At 35.4% G+C, this 16,206-nt stretch overlaps 1 protein-coding gene across 1 annotated transcript in view; it reads left to right on the top strand.

Moving 5' to 3' along the window:
- Positions 1–16,206, top strand: part of Ndst4 (N-deacetylase and N-sulfotransferase 4) — a 261,838-nt gene that overhangs the window by 161,841 nt on the left and 83,791 nt on the right. The window lies entirely within an intron of this gene.

The raw sequence follows: 16,206 nt of genomic DNA, 5'->3' as shown, positions 1-16,206 counted from the left end.
CAGAATTTGATCAGTGCCATTACCTAGAGACTTTTCAGGTGAGTGGTCTGGAGACACATGATGACAGGGCTTGCATGAACAAAACCCAAAAAGCACCACACCATTTAATGAGACCTTGTTGTTATTTTTCAAAACTAGAAGTCCCAGAATCCCTGGTCCTTGGGCAGGTGGAACTTTTTGGTTTATTTAAGGTCTAACACCCAGAGCGTTTTATGTCCATAATTATAAAGATATTAAAAAGTGATGACTTTGCTTTGTCCTCAGTAGTTACTATCAGTGACTTCGTAATAGGCGTTTGGAAATTTGCTTCTTACTTCATTTTCAACTGTGTGGAGGAGTTTGAGACAAAGTAATATTAACATGCAATATTTGTTTGATAATCACTGAAATCAAGGAGTCCTTAATTCCTTTGGGTTGAGAATCTTATTTTTTTCTTTTTTGAGATTATAATAAATAAATTGCATCATTCCTTTTTCCTTCCCTTCCTCCATATTCTCCCATATACCCTTCTTGCTCTCTTTCAAACTTATGGCTTCTGTTTTCATTAATTGTTACCAGTGTTCATATCTGTTTATAAATGTATATCCTTGAATATAACCTACTCAGTCTGTATAATGTTACTTCTGTATATGTTTTCAGAGCTGACCATTTGGTATTGGATAACCAGTAATCTTTCCTGAACCAATTTTCCCATTCAAAGAATCCCTCAGTTGCCTGTGGTTCTTTGTCCTTGTTCGACTCATGTTTGGGCAGTAATATCTGAGACACATCTCATAACAAACTCTTGGTTTCTCTGGCTTTTACAATTGTTCTGCACCTTCTTCAGAAATGTTGCCCTAAGCCTTAGGTTCAGGAGTGTTTTGTCCACTAGACTTGAACTCTAGTGGTTTCTGGGGTGATCTATGTTTCTTGATGAGGCGTGAAGACTAGAGTTTTCTGTGGAGATAAGGACTAATGTTGAGATTGTTATTTGGCATTGCAATGGTTTAGTAAAATAGTGGTTCTAAGTTCTCCTCCAATATCTATGACTACTCTAGCACTATTTATTTATTTATTTATTTATTTATTTATTTATTTATTTATTGTGTATATGTATTTTGCCTGGGTCTATGCATGTGTACCGAGTATATTCCTGGTGCCTCCACAGATCTGAAGAGGGAATGGGATTTCATGGAACTAGAGTTATTGATGGTTATAAGTCAACTTGGGGGGCTGGGAGCCAAATACAGATCCTCTGAAAGAGCAACCAGTGCTTAACCACTGAGCCACCTCCCCAGGCCCTGTCAAGTGACTTGTAATTAGTGACTTAATTTTTCTCTTTGTGACTCTCATTAAACTTATATTTCTAGAAAATTCTGTTTTGTACGATGATTTGTTGGTATATGATACCTATTGTGCCCTCATAATCCTGTGTATTTCTGTAATATCAATTATAATGTTTCTTCTTTCATCTCTGATTTCATTATCTAAGAATGTCATCTTTTCTCTATTCTGTCAATTTGCATAAATTTGTAAATATCCCAACTCTTAGGTAATTGACTATGTTTTTATATTCTCTATTTCATTTATTTCTGTTCTACTTACTATTATCTTCTTTCCTAATTCTTTGAGGTGTGAGCCAGGTGTTTATTGGAGAATTTTCTTTCATTATTCATTTAACATTCAGTGTTATCAACTTCTTCCCTTTCAGAATTTCTTTACAGTCCCTGTCAAGACTACTTGGTAATTTCTAGGCATACTAAAAAAAGGAGTAGGTTCATCATCCAAGTAATATGACTTCTTATGATACACGTATGATGTACACACACACACACACACACACACACACACACACACATATATATATACATATAATGCATGCATACACAATATAATTGTCAGTTGGCACCGGAATGTTGCTCATGTTCTTAAAAATGTAGTAAATATACATACTACTATTTAGTTTTGTAACCAAATTTAACACTTAGAATTTAATCAGCAGTACATGTTTAGCTCCAGTAATAACTTCCCAGGTTAATATAAGTAGACACACTTAAAATCTAAAAGTGTCCAAATGAAAGAAGCTAAATTGAAAATGTGTAATAATGGGCTATAATGTTACACTTAGGTGACTCAAAATTTAATTCTTTATTAACTTTATTTAACATCAAATACAGAATTTAGCATACAGTTTTTTTTTTAAGTTGTATGCTTTTAGCTATCAAAGTTTGTAATGAATCCATGTGCAGAGTCATAGAGGTATGGGATTATATCACCATGAGATGTTTGAATTATTCCAGCTCTCTTATTTTTCTTCCATAATGATTTCATTTCTGAATTCTCAGAAAAGCATGCCCTCATTTACATCTCATTGTAAATGGAACATAGGAGATAATGGGATTTATACTATAACCACCTTGCTTAATGTGAGACAACCTCATACATAGAACATTAGATATATGTTTTAATAAAACTAGAATAAAGTATCAGCTATATTTGAAACAGGTTTTGTTAGGTTAATTTTATATAATATTTTAGAGTCACAAATAATTCCAATGTAAACAAACATATGTTGTATGAAAATTATAAAATAACTTGTATGTTAAACCATAATATGAAATTGGGATAGAAACAAGTTAACTGGATATTAAATTTCTTCCCCTGAAGGTACATGTTTACTTAAATCAACCTAAAAGACTCACACAGAACATGAAACTAAAACATTGGAGGCTACATATTCTTTAGCAAGAAATTTGATATTTAAGTCACCATGGAGTTACAAAAACAATCACTGAAAATTAAGATTACACTTGTGTAGATGGATTTTTCTTTCCCACCAACCAGTTCCCCAAAAAATCACACAGACTAATTATAAATGTTCAGCCAATAACTCAGGCTTGTTACTGGCTAACTCTAACAATTTAAAATAACCCATATTTCTTATCTATGCTCTGCCATGTGGCTACATACCTTTTCTTAGTACTGCAAGTTCAGTCCTTGCTTTCTTTCTTTCTATCTATCGCCTCATGACTCCCCAAGACTCCTTCCTTCTTCTTCACTGTCTCTCTCTTTGTTTGCCAGTCTCACTTTGCCAGTTATTGGCCAGTTAGCTCCTTTATTAAACTAATCACAACAACATATATCCACACAGTGTAAAGGAATATTCCATAAGTGGGAGTGTCAGAAATTCAAAATAAAAACTTTTGCATGTCATCTTTCCTTATTGAAAGTATATTCACAGTAGATGCTCAGGTCCCTTTGTCTTCACTTTCATGCTTTGGTTCCATCCTTGACCCATATCTGCTCTAACCCTCTTAAAAGGCATTTTGCCATCAGTACATTGACTGTTGTTGCCTCTTCTATCCACCCTCCCCATTGATTGCCATTAGCGTTTATTGTTTGAATGCCTAATTACCAGGTTTTTACCTAATAATATCGTTTTAATATTAAATTTAATTTAATTCATAAAGCATCATCCTGAGACTTACATGATTTCTTTTAAAATAGAAGATATTGTGGTATCTAATATTCCAACTACTGTAGTGGAAAAAAAGAAAACTATCCTTCACACTTAATCCTCACTTAAACGACACATCATTAACATACAAATGTGTTTTGATTTCAACCTGAAAAGAACAGGAGAAAGGGATTTTCAGAATTTTCCTTTTATCTGAATACAAACTGTACTTGCTTTTAGCATTGGAATTGATGGTGATCTCAAAATAGAACTGGATGAAAGAGTTAGATCAGAACATGAAAAGTAAATAGAGAAATGAGTGGTACAAATAGAACTGCATATCCAATTATTGTTCTATGAAGTCTATTGGCCAAATAGTGGACCCCAAGGATGTTTTAAAGAGCAGTGTTGCTCACAATGTGCACTGTATACAGAGGTGGCTATCTAAGATGACATTCAATTTGGTAGAGAAACATGCTACAGACAGCATGACCCAACATAGCAATAGTGGTGACTTCAATACTTCACTCTGGCCAGTACAGAGGTCATCCAGTCAGAAATTAGATAGAGAAACTCTGAAAGTAAATGACATCATATATCAAATAGATCTGCAGTCAGCAATAGACCCTTTCATCTGAACAGTAAAGAATGTACTTTCTTCTCTACAGACTATGCAACTTTCTCCAAAATTGGCCAAACATTAGGACACAAAACAAGTATAAACAAATTTATGAAATTTGAAGTAACATCCTGCATTTTATCTGGCTACAAAGGAATAAAACTACATATCAACAAAAGTAGGTATGATAGAATGTACACAAACTTGTGGGAAACAAAGCAATACACTGTTGAATAAAATTTAGTCAAAGGAGAAATCAAGAAGGGATTTAGAAATTTCTAGTATTTAATGAAGGTAAAAACACAGCATGCTAGCTAAATTTAATTTTCTTTCCTCGGTTTTATAGCACTATATACTTTCATTAAAAAAATGGAAATAGCTCATATTAATAATCTAATATTACAAAGTCCTTGGAAAAATAAAACAACAACAAATCAATAGACAGGTAGACACAATAAAAGTTAGGGCTGCTGTTTTTTTTGTTTGTTTGTTTTGTGTGTGTGTGTGTGTGTGTGTGTGTGTGTGTGTGTGTGTGTGTATAGAGTTGAGGTCTAGTGGGTTCCCCCCGATTTGCCTGATTCACTTTATTGTATCTATTGTTGTCTTTGTTCAGCTCATGTTCAGGTAGTCATGTTAGTGAGACTATGAGTACAGCTTTTAATATTACTACTCCACACCTTCTAACAGCACCCTCTTAGTCCTTCTAGCTTTTCCAATCTTTCTGGCCTGTGCTTTAGGTACCTATGTAGTTTTCCAGATGTATTTGTTGATACTGGTCTCCACAACTATCCATTTTGACTGTAGGCAACTAAGAAATGGTGAGAATCAGGATAAGCATCTTCCCCAGGAAAGCACACATCAATCAGTTTTCCATTACTGAATGGTATGCCTTAAAACCATATATACAAGTAATATTCTTAAGAACACATGCATATATCCATATATCAACAATTAATGAAGAAAAGACCAGACCAGTCTTGAAAATAAAGATCTTCGTGTGATGATTCTTTTTTTTTTTTTTTTTTTTTTTATTTTTTCTTTCAAGTCAGGGTTTCTCTGTGTAAACCCTGTAGACCAGGTCGGACTCAAACTCAGAGATCTATCTGCTTCTCCTACCAGACTGATGGCATGTGCAACCACTGCCTGCTTCCTTTGTGTGAGTTTTCAATTCAGATGAAAAAAAATAGAATTTATCGTCAACATATACAAGAATAGAAAGATAAAGCTTGGTGGTATTTGTTGGTAAGTACTAGAGAAGTAGAATAGTATATTCTGCAGATATAACAGAACTGTAGTGCCTGAAATTATACATATGTACAAAACTATCAGGCTAGTAAATTTACAGAGGTCTGAAAACAACAATCACAGCAATCTTCTCTCTAGTGTGCTTAAAATACATAGCTTTTTAAATCACCTTGGGAAGTCATGTGCCCAAAGGAAGGTAACTAGATTAAATTTCTTGAAAAGTTCTTTATTTTCTATCATCTAACTTCTATAAGATCTGTGAAGTCTAAAAGGCATGGGCTTTACTAAGAAGAGAAGCACATTTCCCATCCTGTATCCAACATAAATATTCTTGTCATTTGTGTTTTCTACACTGAAGTAGAGTACTATTCTTTCTATGCTCAAAAGTTCATAATATTATTATTTGTGTGTGTGTGTGTGTGTATGTGTGTTTACAACAACTGTCTTTTATTTTAATTACTGACTAGATGGCATTTAAAAATGTGTCTTGTTAGTGTAATAATTTAAAGCTTATTTTTTATAATTTTTAATTTATTATATGTATGTATCATTCTGTGTGAGTTTGTTCATGTGGAAGTGGTACCTATAGAGAGGTCAGGAGAGAGCCCCAGCTTCCCTGGAGATACAGGGGATTGTGGACCACTGGATAAGAGGACCTGAGCCAAGTCAGGCCCTATGCAAGAACAGTATAGTCTTAACCTCTGAGCATCTCCATCTCATCTACCTAATCTACATAAAACAGAAAGTGAGAATTTGAGTAATTTTTACATGCCAAAATCTAATTATCATGATACAGTAGGTCTTCAGTTTTAGTAAACCACAAGGAATTGGGTGTTCTGATTTCCTTGGATACCAATTTGCTTAGACCAAATGAGTATCAAGATTGAAAACTATATTGTGTGAGAGTTATTTGACTGACAGCTCAAAAGAATAACTAGGCTCCTGTCCACTTAACATTCAGACAGTTCCCTGTTATTTTTCTTAGATTCCCATCATGACCTCATCACATATTGATATTTTCCTGCACTGTTCCACACTTGTCAAATACTAACATGTATTTCCCTAGTGCCGAATCCTTCTTGTATTTTCAATATAATCTTTGTTCAGACAGGAAGAAATATAATTTAATCATGTCTGAGGTGAAACAGCTTATACCAGGTAGCTCACCATCATTCAAGTAGAGACACTACCCTATAAAATATTCAGTAACTGACAATCTCTTTAAAAAAGAAAAGAAAAAAGTCTGGAATCTTATCAGATGGTGTCATCAGTAACTAAAAAGCTTAAAATGAATATGCCTCCCTAGCTCTAATTTTTCCCTTATTCATTTTAATTTTGTACTACACAAAGTTCAATATGAAAATAAGAGTTTCTAGGGCTTTCTGTTTGTTTGTTTTTGGTAGATAGGTTTGAAAATCTTGAATTCTTAAAGTGCAAGCTCCGGTGATAGGGTATTTACTGACTTCCAAAGTTCAAAACCCTGCCTGCATTCACTGTCACCCAGTCTACTGGAAGAGTGCCATGCTTGAAACTGACAGCAGAATATAATAAAACTGCAATAATACTTCGGAAGGACCTCACATCGAGATTCAAGAGGGACACCGAGGGGAATTGCTATGGTACAAAGTTTATTAGAACATCTACTAACTCCATGGACAGACAGACAGATAAGAGCAAGATGGAGAATCAGAGGAAAGTTCAGGTTTGACAATCATGGAAAACACTATGGCAGGATCCTGAAGAAAGGAATAAGAGCCCAATAGCAGAAACAGGGAATGTCTTCTTATACTTTTGTGTAGATGAGGGTGGTTTCACAGCATAATTTTGCAGTCAGGATGGGGAGGGGTGGGGAGGGTGTGTAGCCACTAATACCCCCTGTTGTTGAAAGCTCATTTGTCCTGCTGAGAGATCAGGGTACCCAGAAGTCTGATATCCAGGAACTTAAATATATCTCAAAAGGGTGCCTCTTAGTGATAGTGAAAAGGCCTGCAGATATTGAGATGTGAATAGAAGAATTACATTTTTATATTCCAGGTTTTTGTTTATATACATATAAAGAAATAGGATGACAACTCAGTTAACACCTTCTCGGCTCAAATTTGACATCATAGACTAGGCTGGGGCTAGGCTGGGGCTTCCCTTCCCTGGAACAAGTACCAGGTGTTGGTCTTTAGGGCTGAAGCAGCATTAGAAGACTGGGAAGATGTTATTGACTCCAAGTAGTATGCTTGGCAGTGTTCTGGATAGCCTGGATTGGTATGGGAATTAATTAAATGCTACCTATGGATACAAGAGTCAAAAGAATTACTAAAAATGTAATCACAAGCCTAAGTAAGGAAGTCTGTGAAGAGCTTTTGAGTTGGAGATGACTAGGTAGAAAGTACTAGAAGAGTACTAGAATTCACAGATGAAGAAGTGCTCATAAGTGTACAACCTACTTTTTCTTCAGAGGAAGTAGTGGAGAAGGCAAAGAATAAAGGTAGATTCTAATGGGGTGGCTATATGCCCACTCAGAATTAGTCCATTATGTACTTTTTGAGTGAGTAAGGTAATAAATTAGCCCAACACAACATTGGCATTGGACCTGTAATATTTTAGCTCTCAACTTGGGAATGGCCAATGTCAAGGCTGCAACATTGCAAGTGAAACATGTTGGAGTTCCAGCCCAAACGTTAGTTCTTTTTTGAAGCATCTGCTTATGGCACACAGTAGCTCATGCCCAGGCAAAAATAAGAGTTTATCTAAAGAGTCTGAGGAAGCTGAGGTTTCAGGAAAGCAGATCTTCAAGATAGGAAAATGATTAGCAATGTCATTAAGGAAGAAATTTCTGGATTATATTATCTATGATCCATATTATAGTCCAGATATAATTATTTTTTTGTTCTCTGTACTAAGTGTAACACTGATAAAACTGGAATATTCTAGCCAATATTAAAACAATTTAAAATCAGTATGTGTGAAAGGAGCAAGATAACAACAGCTGAAGTATTTTAATTTAAATTAGAACAGTATTCAACTTCTCCATGCACTGTTTGCTGAACCTTCATACACTTAGGCTGGCTGAGAAGCTTTCCATCCTGTGTATTACAAGTCTGTGAGCTTGGGGAATTTCTTGCAGATACTGGTATGCTATGGATTAGTGCTGGCTCTTCAGAAACATGAGAGGCAGCAGTGATAGGCAGAGAAACATCAACAAGAAATAACCTGAGCCAAAGTTTCAGGATTTTTATTTTTTTTAGTGATGAATAACAGAGAACCAGAAAAACAAGTTCATTTACCGAAATCCATTTCTTGGTCTGTGCAATAAAATACGATGAAAAAAAAAACATTTCAAATGTTTCAAATGTGATTATAAAGACACTTTTGTATATTTTTTCAAATTTTATATTTCTTTATGCAACATGGCCCTTTTTGGAAAAGTATAATATTCAGTCTTCAGCCATACCACTCTGAGCACATCTGATCTTGTCATAAAAGCATCAGAGCTATGTATTTGATGCAGAACAAAACCATTGCCTCCATTCCCAGCATCCTTCTTTATGTGATAACATTAATGTTTCTTACTAGGAGCTGTGGGTGTTACAGGTGTTCTCACCATATTTATTTTTGTAGAAATTAACTGCTAACTTGTCTACTGCAGTGAATCTGCCTCTTTCCAGACAGGGACTTTGAAGCAATTAGAGTTCTTGGGAGCTCTGGTCTTTTGCCTTCCAGCCCAGGAGAACAGCCACCAGCTGTGTGAAGAATGGACTCCCACAGAGTGTATAGATTGTGGGAAATTCTATTTCCACTCACAGACAGACCTACAATCACCTACTTCCCCCTCACCCCCCATAGCTTGTAAGATTCTCCCCTCTTCAAGTTTGCAGGACTAACCTTTACAAAAGGACAGGAATCACCATTTCCACAGCCATTCACACTCACAGCAGGGATTTCTTAAATCTGAAGTCAGCTAAGATGCCTGGTCTTACAGCGTATGATATTATTCTTTCTGTTCACTCTGAAAATCAAGATCAGACATAGTATAATGTAGTAGAAAATGTGGGCAAACTTAGCTCTTTTTCTGAATTTTTTATTAGTGCCTGTATTATTGTTCTAAAATGGTATTTACTTGTAAATTAGTGTCACATAATCTGATATAGGCTATCACAAAAGAACAAAATACTTTTAGCTTTTTGCCCTGAATCCTGTTTTCTCCATTCAAAAGCAAGCTGCTATTCTTGTATAGACATGCGTGCATCTTTCCAGTTGTTGCTGTTGCCATGGTCCTGAGAAAATGCAATTTGCATTCTTCTATATTTCTAGACTAGAAACAAGTCCATAAGATCACATTTGTGTTTTTTTTCTTTCAATATTATTTTCATAGAAAAATAAATGAAAACAACCATATTTTATTGAGAAAGTCTATTTCATCAATTGTAACTGAGTAATTTAGCTTTCCCAAAGCACATAATGAAAGAAGTAGAAAAGCTTTTTAGCATATACAAATTTTCAAAAGCAAAATGTGCATTCTCCTTCTTTGTGGCCATTAGTTAAAAGATAAAAGCAGCATTCAAAGAAACAAACAAAAACTCTATTTTTCATCTGCTTTTATTTTGGAACTGTTAACATATAAACAAATCATGTTTACTATTGATATGATATCATATTCAATTCAATGATTGGTGCTCATATAAACAGTTGGTTAGTACAATGAAAAAGATGTTAGGCATTCATTAAATCAAAAGTAGTAATGTGAAATCTTTTAACCTTACCACAGAGTTCAACATTCTGCATTTTGCTAACTTTTCTGTAAATTATATATGATGTGCATATTTTTTAGTGTCTTGTTTCATTTCACTCAAACTTATTTTTTAAATGATTTTGGAGGCAGCTTAGGTGTTAAGCACACTTACATAACTTGCGTAACCATGATGAGCTGAGTTCTGATGCCAGCAGCCATGTACCAAGCCAGATGTGGACTTGTTCACGGCAGAAAACCCAACACTGTGTGATGTGGAGAGGGGAGGATCACTGGGGTTTACTGGCTGCCAGGCTATAGGATAAACCCAAGTTTAGGTTCAGGAAGAGAGTCTTCCTCAAAGCAGTAGATGGAGAGGGTTGAAGGAAGACAGGGATATCCTCCTCTGGCTTTTGAATACACAAAGATACAGGCACTTGCCTGTGTGCAAGCTACACCCACACAAACACACATGGAAAAATAACTTAGAGTTTATTTTTTTAAACAAAATAAAGTCACCATAAATACGGGTTTGTGTCATTAAACCTTGTTTCTCTTTATTTCTTCCCTCTACCCCTTTCTTAGCTATAGAGATAGTGAAGAGACATCAACTCATTCTAAAACATTTTGATAACTCCTGCTTTAGTATTTTGGGAAAGTAAAAACATTTTTCTGCTGTTTCAATAATAATTTATAAACTGATGGTGAGCTGGAAAAATGAGGTATTTATGCAAATACCTGAACTTACTGGCATCCACTAGGAAATTGTGTTGTGAGTATCTAATAATCATCTTATCATCTAATATCCATCTGTGTCCATCACTAAAGTGAGTTTCAGTTCACTTTTATTTTCTTCTATGAAGTTGAACTAATATTGCATTTTAAATTATCAGTGAAAATAATAAGAAACTTGCTGTGTAATTCATAACAAATGGTTACAGTGACCTAGATTTTCTAGATTACCAGTCTTCACTGTTACATCTCAAACACTGTATTAAGGACCTTTTCTTGGTGAATTTCATTCTATGAAGGTTGTGTTGTGTGCATGTTCACCTACTTTTTTAATTGAAAGAACACCAGATAGCATTCTCAAGAGGGACTGGTATTAGAGTAGAAGTGAACAAAAGATAGAGTTTTGTAAGATACAAGAGTAATAGCATGCTTAGAGTGAGCCATGGAGATATGATAGCAGGAGGGCGTCCAGTCAAAGGGAAGAGATTTGGTCTGTAATAAATGGTAAACTACAACAAAAAGCTTGGAGATACCATATTTGAAGTATAAGACAAAGTTGTAGGAGCCTGTAATAAGGTCATGAAAGTTCAGCATAATGTGTTGACAATGTGAAGTCTATTATTCTAATGAAGTGAAGGAATTCGCTGAAATAAAGGAGCAGTAGAATCGAACAACAAATGTAATTTTTAATTGTGGTTAAAGTTTAGGGGCGTCTTTTGTTTCAGAAGCTTTTCCTATGTGTTGTTTGGGACATGTCTCTTTCATTCCCTACTGTTTGCTCTCACCTTAATGCCACTATTCATCCTTCAGATTTCACACTTACACTTCCTTCCTGGCCCCCCGGGGACCCTTCACTTGTTAAGCTGAAAATTACACCTTTATATTCACATAGAGCTATATGCCTAACACAACTCACAGTGGACTACTTAGTTTCTTAAGTCTCCTCTACACCTGCACAGTGTCTTAACCCAGGTCCCCCATCTTCATGTAACTTTGGTACAGAAACTGAATATACTGATTCATAATCAACAAATGAAAACTATGCCATTATAACTGTATCTCTCTAGCATCTTTTCTCTCATGAGTCATTTACATTGTTTTACAAGATGCGAAAGAAAACAAAGTGAAAGGAAGGGAAGGAAGAGAAGGGAGGACAGGGAAGGGGAAAGAGAAGCAGAAACTGAAATTTGTTCCTTTTCATATGTAAAATAAGGGGATCTTTCTACATGATCCCAGAACACAACCTCAATCATATTTATCAGTTTGTCATGTTTTCCTAAGAACTGAAGAAAAGGCCATGCAAAATACATATGTTTAAATAGTACTGCATGTAAAATGAAAAAAATAAAAAAGCTTTTTTTATTGTTTTACACAGAAAAGGCAAATGTTTTGGAGTACACAATGGTGATAATCTGGAAAAAACTCCATTTGAAGCAGCAGAAATCTAAATCACTTTTAATAAAAAGTTCTATCTGAGGGGTCTGAGGGCCTGTGACTCTGGGTTTTGAATGCATCCAATTCTTTCTCATTGCCCCTACACATAAATCAGGCTATAAAGACTTCCTCTATTGTAAACTGTGTGAGCTCATTACATATTTTGCTTCTGAAAAATTTCTGGGTGGTATGTCAGTTGACTGTGCTTTTCTTAGCTATTTTTAAATTATATAATTTCTATCCTTGCTTCTCATTCCAGGGAACAAATTGAGTCATCAAATGCGGTGCCTGCTCAGTCAGTCAAGACTGTGGTTTTCCTTTGATTTTGTTGTCGACCAGATCACCTTAGGTGTTTCTGGAAGATTTTTTTTTTTTTTCTGTTTTGCTTATTAGTGTTCCTAGTTTTAAAGTCTCTTATATTTTATATAATAAGGTTACTTGTTGATATACTGTTAAAATTTTATATTCCACTTTGACAGATGTGAGAATTTTGACAGTCCATGGAATTAAAATAAACTATATATTTAGTATGTAAAAATTTCCAAACATTAAAGACCTCACCCATTTTTAGATATTTGAAAAATGAAGGTGTTTAAAAGAAATGCAAAACCTCAAGCCCTCAAACCAATCAGAAAACTGTCAGATTTCTTTACCTTTGCAAGGAGATGGGATGTTTTTCATTGTCCACAGAGAGATAGGATGCTGGTTGTCATCCTATGGATCCTATGTCCTATGGATCTGTCTTCATAGAACTTCACACCTAAGGGAACATTCTGTGTTCAATTACCCCCCACGCCTCCCCCACCCCCGTGAGAGCATTAACTAAAGCCAGTGAGGCAGCCAGGAAGTTTAGAAGTGAGGAAAAGGTCATATTCTTGTAGATTAAAAGTTCATGGGGACTCCAGCCTCTTCAACACTATGGAAATCACTCACTTGAACCATGTAAAGATATGACTTCAAGCAAGGGCATTTCTTGGATTTATAGTTGTCATTTTTTAACACAATGTAAAGTACTCAGTAATGCCATTCAACATATAAAATCTAAGTAAAGGAATCTTGCTCCTTCTTGCAGCTGTTATTATAGCCACTTAAATTCTCTTTCACACACAGATACACACTCTAATCAAATGTGAATAAAAGATGTGCTATTGAAATTGCCATCCGTCTGCAGTTTCTTTTCAGAAGTCTATTCTATAGTTCATTTAAACAATTTGCTGCAGCAATCAAGTCTCTATGACAGAGCTTTCTCTGTGGGTGAGATATTGGACTCATATGCACAGTTGAGGAATTACGGAATTTAGAAAATAAAAATGAAATTTAAATATATCACTTTGCTGCCAATTTGAGGCAATTTCTAGACTGTATTTTACTGAATACTTCTTAGAAATTATATTGACTGCCATGTAAAATGAGTCTTGAATATTTAGTCTCTTACCATTACAGGTTTAAAAGCTGTGACTGTTGGGCCTGATGCCACACACCTTTAATCTCAGCACTCAGGAGACAGAGGCAGGCATATCTCTCTGAGTTAGAGCCCAGCCTTGTCTGTAAGAGGGAATTTCAGGACAGACAGGGCTGCATAGAGAAAATTGTGTAAAACAGGGTCTCAAAAAAAAAAAAAAAAAAAAAAAAAAAAAAAAACAAAAGCAACATGAAAAAAAATCTATGCTCATACTATTTGTGAATTTTTTTTAAAAAATGGTGTAACAGAATTAGGCACCATGCAACAGAGTTCATGTGGAGGTTTTTTTGTTTTGTTTTGTTTTGTTTTGTTTTGTTTTAATTAGGGAAAGAGCTAGTAAAACCTAGGAAGGGGACTGAGCAGAGGGAGAGAAAGAGAGGTGGACAGGGCCCTTTTAAAAGTGAACATAGTGAATAGGCACAGGTGGTACTCTAGTGGATGCAGCTGAGGACATATCATGTTTGGTTTCTAAAAGCATGCCAGTACAGATTCCTAAATACTGACATTATATCCTCATAAACATCTACTGAGTAGTAAATCCAAAACTAAGTATGCAACTCTATTTTATAAAAATGACTAAACTGTAGCTTTCCTGTCTATCTCCGCAACAATTTCACCAGGCGATGCCAACACAGAAAACTGTGACCACTTCTGGTCACATGGAGCCCACTGTTTCTACAACTTTCATATACCTATATCTTATAGGGGTGTTCTGAATGTTTCTATATTTGAGCTTTTGCTTTGAGGTCTTTGATCCATTTGGAGTGAATTTTGTGTAGACTGATAAATATATGTCTGATATCTTTATTGAACAAATGGATATTGTGGTGGTTTGAAAGAAAATGGCCCTAAAAGGAGTGGTACTGTTAAGAGGTGTGGCTTTGGTGTTGAAGGAATTGAAGTCATGAGACTCTTATCCTATCTTCCTGAAGTGTCTCACAAACTCTGAGAATTCTCCTCACACAGTTCCAATTCCTGGACCATGTTTAACTGTTTCTATTACAATAGCACTGTAACATGTCTTGAAATTTGGGATGATTAATACCTCTAACATTGGTCATTTTCCTCAGAATTGTTTTATCTATCCAGGATCTTATAGTTCCAAGTGCAATTTAAGTTATTGCTTGTTTTTTGTTTGTTTGTTTGTTTGTTTGCTTGCTTTTTATTTCTGTGAACAATGAGGTACAATTTTTGATTGGAATTGCATTGACTCTGTAGTGCTTTGGTAGAGTAGTAATTTTCACAATATTGATTGTACTCCTTCATGAACATAAGAGGCTTACCTCAATCTTTTTCTTCGGGGATTTACAATTTTCATTATTGAAGTTTTTCACTTTTTATTTTAGGTTAATTTTGGATTTTTAGGTCATTATAAATGGGAGTACACCTGTATCTTTGTCTATATCATTACTCTTCTTCTATAAAAAGGCAATTGATTTTTGTGAATTGACATAGTTCCCTGAGACTTTGCTGAAATTATTGATCATTTCCAGATTTCCCTCAAGTTGTTGGTCAGAGGAGTACAATAAATATCACCAAACAATATGGACTATTGGTATCCCCCTTAGTTGCCTCCCAAAAGTTGAAGATAAGTCCTTGTTTCTAAAGATAGGACTCACTTGAATATGGGACTCAGAGGAATAGAGTTTGATCTGACCACTAATCCTCCTAAGAAAATACTAGCTTGTGGCAACTTCTAAGGTAGAAAAGCAATCAACACTACTACCCAACTGTGATGCCTATGAATTACAATGACAAGCGTGGCAAATCCTCCTAAAGGTACAATACTGGCACTTATGTTTTGACAGTAGCCACAAGCTGTATAATTAGATGCAGTGCCTTCTCTACAGGAGGGACATTTTGCTTGTTCCTGGAAATCTAGCCAACTACATATGGCTAGGGAAGTCATAGATCTTACAGGGGAATCTACTACAGTCACCTTCATAAAGCAGAGTAATTACTAACTGCATCCTAAGTATCGTTATCACCACAGGTAAGTGTAACTCTCAACTCTCAATTACAAAGCTTCTTCTTGCAATAGATAGAGGCCAACAGAAAGCCACAACTAGTAAAACTGCAGAAAACCACTGCAGTTGCAGTACCCAGCCCAATTGGATATATCTACAGCATAATACCTACTCCTAATCTCAGGGATCATCAAGGAGGAGAAGATAGTTTACAAAAGCCAGAGGACAAGAAAATCTAGTGAAATATTGAATTCTATTTATGACAGGAAAGCTGTACTCATGAAATTCCAACAATACAGCAGCTTGAAGAAGCTTATAACAGTGACAACACCAGTTGACTTAGAAGCCTGGATGGAGGCAATTTCATGGAGCTACACACCTAAGTGAAGAGCTATAGGCAATAATACATAATTAACTACTGGTGTGTAAGGGAGAACTAGTCTTATCTGTGGATGAGCCCCTAAGTGATTATCCAAAATGAAGTCATCAGCCCTAAAAAAATAATTATTAAAAAATATATGTGTAGGAGTTACACTAAATGGGCTAAGCAGATTATATTTGATATTTCAGCACATACGTGCTTGTGTGTAA

Source organism: Phodopus roborovskii, unplaced genomic scaffold (assembly GCF_943737965.1).
Source record: "Phodopus roborovskii unplaced genomic scaffold, PHOROB, whole genome shotgun sequence".
NCBI lineage: Eukaryota > Metazoa > Chordata > Mammalia > Rodentia > Cricetidae > Phodopus > Phodopus roborovskii.
The sequence above is the reverse complement of the archived record's forward strand: the minus strand, read 5'-3'. Positions and strand labels throughout refer to the sequence as shown.